At 41.5% G+C, this 5,705-nt stretch overlaps 1 long non-coding RNA gene across 1 annotated transcript; it reads left to right on the forward strand.

Moving 5' to 3' along the window:
- The first annotated feature begins 529 nt into the window (after nucleotides 1-529).
- LOC138982341 (uncharacterized) lies at nucleotides 530-1,615 on the forward strand. The gene is made up of 2 exons (XR_011460849.1): nucleotides 530-863; nucleotides 1,105-1,615. It is a non-coding gene; the product is annotated as an uncharacterized lncRNA (long non-coding RNA).
- The last annotated feature ends 4,090 nt before the right edge of the window (nucleotides 1,616-5,705 follow it).

A 5,705-nucleotide genomic window follows, 5' to 3' on the forward strand; every position in this document is an offset into this window, starting at 1 on the left:
TTTGAAATGCGGTATGACAAGACCATCAGAGGTCCCATGCAGGTTCTGCGTCGTGCATGGACTGATGAATCGGTCGAAGGTGAACAGAAGACGTCAGCAGAATACGTTGTCGACCTCAGAAACAGAATTGACGAAAAAAAAGAAGAAGCAGAAGAACACATCGCCGTAGTCATCGAGGAAGATGATACGATGAACGATGATATCTTCCGAATAGACACTCAGAAGATGATTCCTCTGCTGGAAACTACTCGTACAGAAGATGTCACAAGCGTGAACTTCTGTAAAGAATTGAGTAGAGAAAGAACAAAAGAGGCGAAAGCGATCTGTAGTGCATTCTCCAAGAATCTGACTGATGTACCGATTACTACCAACTTGGAGAAGTGCAGAATCGAACTTACAGAGAAGAAACCTGTGTTTGTTCGACCGAGACTCGTACCTCATGCGATGGTGAAAACGGTCGAAGACGAGATCGACGAGATGTTGAAGCTCGGGGTCATTGAACCGGCAAACTCACCGTACAATGCTCCAATCGTTTTTGTGAAAAAGAAAGGAGGTAAGAAATACCGGGTTGTGACAACCATGGAGCAGATTATTTAAGTCGCGCTTCATATAGTGACTAAATTTGGGAAATTCATTCTCAAGAAAGGGGCTGTCATGAATTATTATTATGAGGCGCGAACCTGTCAAGAATAGAATAGGCAACCGAGACTACTCGCGCATTACACGACGTAGCCAAGTGACGTATTCATGTGACGTATCCAAGTGTACTGACGTAAACTAAAATCGTTTCACGAGAGGGTCGTTTTCCGCAAGTCCACGGAACGAAGAACGCTTGGAAGAAAAGCCGTTCCCCTTCTTTGAAGGTAAGTGACTGTGATTATTACATCGACAATCATTCCACGGGATCTGGGCGGAGATGAGTGTATCGTGTCAGTCATGTACATTGTGTTGTTGTCAAGTTGTGTACGTTTGAATGTGCGCTGTTGCCAAATCCCCATTTTCCGAAACACAGTAATAGAATGAGAACGATAATAAAATATGAACAAACCAAGTCTTTTAGACAGGCTGTGTAGGTAACACATATGGCCCTTTGATCTGTTTCAGGAACCCACGGTCCAATTGATTCATTCATCTTCCTCTTCCTCATGTTGCCGTAATTGTGGAGAGAGATGTAACCAGACTACTTCTGCTATTAACTTGATGATGGTGTCTTGAGAAGAAGAGTGACGAACCAAACCAGGAGCGCGGTCTTCTAGACCAGTCAAGTGCTACAAGTCATCTCGAGTACCTTTTCAATGACACCGAGCTAAGTCAAAACTTCATAAACATTATGTGTATTCCTTTTGTTTTGATGTCCTCCAAAGGAAAATTTTGAAGAACGTTTGCAGCGGCGGAGTCACGTTAGATTACCATGACAGAATTGAAATCCAGCAGCAATAGACATTTGATCAGTGTGTGCTGTGAGCCAAGTAACATGACCTAGCTTGAACAGTGTGTGATACATTTAGTACGATACTGATATTTAGCAAAAATATAGACTAACCTGATTAATGTGTGCTGCATTGCAAGAATTTTATTAACACTATCCATACATGTATTAAATTATGTAAACCTGTTTTGACCTTTCTCCGCTACTTCGAGAGTATGGGAAAGAGTGAAGGAAAGTAAAGTCAAGGCAGTACCTGTTTCTTTAGCTTATACGAAAAGGCGGCGTGTTTTCCTTCCATAAACTTCCTTTGGAAGGCGCACGCAGAAAGAAACAGGCTGACGAAAACTGACCTGTGACAGACAGAAACGAGTCCGTTTTGGGCGGCAAATTTAGAGTGAACGCTGCCAAAAGTGAAAAAAGAGAAAAAGCCTAACGGTTTTGAGGTTTGTGTTTGCGCAACTGTTTTGACATGTGCAAGTTATCCAGAGAGGGTGTATACAGCGAATGAAATTGATTTGAGCGCTCTAGCGCCGTAAGTTTGTCATAACAGAAGGTGGTACATATTAGGAGCCGGTCCATATTAGGAGCCCTTCCCCTACTGTTCTGGTAAAATGAGAAAAAAAACATTGTTGTACCCATTTCTGTAAATCATTTTCAAGCATGAAACAGAAATAAACATATATATTAAACTCTTAAAGTGGTTCGGGTGTGCTAAAACTTTGGTACATTCAAGTTGCGGTATCGATCTTACCAACGAGGAAAAAAAAGATACGCCGCCTAATGCGCAACATCTTGAACTGTTATGTTTTTACTACCCATGCCCCTTACCCATTATGACAGAAAATAGTGCATTTACTGTACCTTTGAGAAAAGTAAGTAAAAGCGACAAGTCACTTTTCAAATTTTTTTTTAATGTAAGCTCAGGCCTGTAGAGAGAACGAAATGAAAATGAAAAGTAGGGCATTTTGACGATTCAGTAGATAAGAAATACAACTTGATAATGGTGTCGCTCTTACGCAAAAGAACTATTCAATCATTTTGTAAAATTCTACTACCTGTATGACAATATAAAACTTTCAATAGAACTGGTTCTACACTACTCGTCATAAAAAACTTTACAGATGCGTTTGAGGGCAGATCTTTCTGATGAGGCCGTTTATCGTAAAACCAATTATATGGCTGAAAAGGCCGTTTATTCCCCTAACTTATTCAGAAAACAGATTGAGTTTACATGACGTAGTGTCGAAACAGTGGTACCTACAACACAGATATCCCCCAAAATCAAGGTTCCCGCGTTAAAATTGACAAAAAATCAGAACTGCTAAAACGAAACATGTTTAGCATGTTCTTAGACAGAACAATCAAATTTGCATCCAAATCAGTCAGTTTTGTTCACATGTCTTGTCTAACATGGACGCTATGGCATGCATAAAAGGTAGTTTTTGAAGCCGTTTTAGCGGGTAATGGAGACCAAAAATGGTACATTTGAGTAACTCGTTAACGCATTGCCTTCAAACTTTCGGAGATTTGTGCTAACACATGTTGTAAAGTACATACGGAATTTCAGGTCATTTGAGACATTTGGTCTGCTGTTTCATGTCAGAAAAAATTCTGAAATTGACGGTAGGTTTTTGCTGACTCATTGAAAAAATTTAATTTGTTGAAATCTTCAAGAACAATGACAGATGCGCCACATATTCAAATTTCATGTACATATTTTATCAGACATGGGTGGTATGAGGATTTCAACGCGAAAGTTGTTTTTAAGAACTTGACTCATTCAGAGCGCTGAGCGCAAATGTCGGCCTACGCCTAGCAAAGCTCACTGCCGACACGCTTAACTGATCAATCGCTCTTTAAAAAGCATTTTCCAAGAATTTTAGCGCTGGCATCTGCTTACATAGACCCACATTAAGTCACCACCGAGTGGTAAGACACAGACGACATTTGGTAGCACTGACTGCCAGCTTCACGGTAATGCGTACCCCTAGCGCGGCTCTGCTTGGGCCGGAATGTTCTGAGCAAAACACTATGTGTTACTAACATACCCCCCGCCCTCCATGGAACTTCTTGACCCCAACATATTGGGTGGGGAGTTTGCCCAGTCGGCTTTAAAACCGGTTGTTACTATCAGCCGTGGGTTCAACCCCCAAGTTCGGTGCGGGATGTGTGTCCCAGAGTCAACTTTGTGCAGACTCTCCTCGGAATTCGAACACACCCGTGTGCACGCATGCGCACGATAAAGATCCCAGGGTCACAGCGAAAGCCTCAGGTCTTGGAAACATGAATACATGCATGCAAAAATATGAAACCCCGGTGTCCGTTCGGCCAACAGCCCATAAAGTAACTATTTCAGCACTGACCCAAGACGACCCAACCCGGTCCCTAGCCCATTTCAGGTCTCCTCTAGCAGCCGGCAGCCAGCTGTCTACATCCCCCCCCCCCCCCCCCCCCTTGCATTTTTATTTTTTATTTTCATACAAAGCCGGGTTTTCCCGTGTAACATGCCACTAATGGCTTTGCCGTGAGGGCGTAAAACTGACATTTTCTCTCTCCAGCACATTTCTTCGACGTCAAGAGTTACGTTGAGACGCGCATCCTCATTTTAAACCCTTTCAAAACAAAAAAGCTAACATCTCAAGTTTGACTGACGTTAGGAACCTAATTGTTTTGCACACACCCGAGGCCCCACAATTTCAAGCTACTCACCAAATTTGAGCTCAATGGACCCCAGAGTACCAGAGATACAAGTCTAAACTGTCGTGGGACAAACAAACAACATCCAAACATCCAAATAGACAGAGTAAAACCTAATAGCCGTTTTATTACATAAAGGCGGCAAAAACATCTTCCATCACTGTGACTTTTCGTAATATGACAATAAATATAATGAAAGGAGTTTTTGAAAGTATCGAGACCCTTCGGGACTCAAACTCGAGAGAGAGAGAGAGAGAGAGTGAGAGAGAGAGAGAGAGAGAGAGAGAGAGAGAGAGAGAGAGAGAGAGAGAGAGAGAGAGTACTGAACTAAACCTTATTTAACAAGGATAAAGATTTAAGGCGAGGCCTTTTTTTACAATCCGTCCTTGAACACACACACACACACACACACACACACACACACACACACACACACACACACACACACACACACACACACACACACTCACACACACACACACGCACGCACGCACGCACGGACGCACGCACATTCACACCGACACACACACACACACACACACACACACGCACACACACACATAACTATTTCAGCACTGACCCAAGACGACCCAACCCGGTCCCTAGCCCATACACACAGACACGGTCAACGGACAAAAAACACAGTGCTTGTGTCATTGCCCTCTAAGATATTGATCTCAAATCAAACTTATTTTTAGAATTTAGAGGATAAAATTATATGCCGTCTTTCTCGAACTGCAAACCATGGTATTGTCGGAAGACGGACATGTCCGTCTGTGCTTGGACAGACTTGCAGAAAAGTAAACAAGTCGCGTAAGGCGAAAATACAACATTTAGTCAAGCTGTCGAACTCACAGAATGAAACTGAACGCAATGCAATTTTTCAGCAAGACCGTATACTCGTAGCATCGTCAGTCCACCGCTCGTAGCAAAGGCAGTGAAATTGACAAGAAGAGCGGGGTAGTAGTTGCGCTGAGAAGGATAGCACGCTTTTCTGTACCTCTCTTCGTTTTAACTTTCTGAGCGTGTTTTGAATCCAAACATATCATGTCTATATGTTTTTGGAATCAGGAACCGACAAGGAATAAGATGAAAGTGTTTTTAAATTGATTTCGAAAAATTAATTTTGATTATAATTTTTATATTTTTAATTTTCAGAGCTTGTTTTTAATCCAAATATAACATATTTATATGTTTTTGGAATCGGAAAATAATGAAGAATAAGATGAACGTAAATTTGGATCGTTTTATAAAAAAAATTATTTTTTTTACAATTTTCAGATTTTTAATTACCAAAGTCATTAATTAATTTTTAAGCCACCACGCTGAAATGCAATACCGAAGTCCGGCCTTTGTCGAAGATTGCTTGGCCAAAATTTCAATCAATTTGATTGAAAAATGAGGGTGTGACAGTGCCGCCTCAACTTTTACAAAAAGCCGGATATGACGTCATCAAAGGTATTTATCGCAAAAAAGAAAAAAAGTCCGGGGATATCATTCCCAGGAACTCTCATGTAAAATTTCATAAAGATCGGTCCAGTAGTTTGGTCTGAATCGCTCTACACACACACACGCACAG

The sequence above is a fragment of the Littorina saxatilis genome, linkage group LG12 (assembly GCF_037325665.1).
Source record: "Littorina saxatilis isolate snail1 linkage group LG12, US_GU_Lsax_2.0, whole genome shotgun sequence".
Classification (NCBI taxonomy): domain Eukaryota; kingdom Metazoa; phylum Mollusca; class Gastropoda; order Littorinimorpha; family Littorinidae; genus Littorina; species Littorina saxatilis.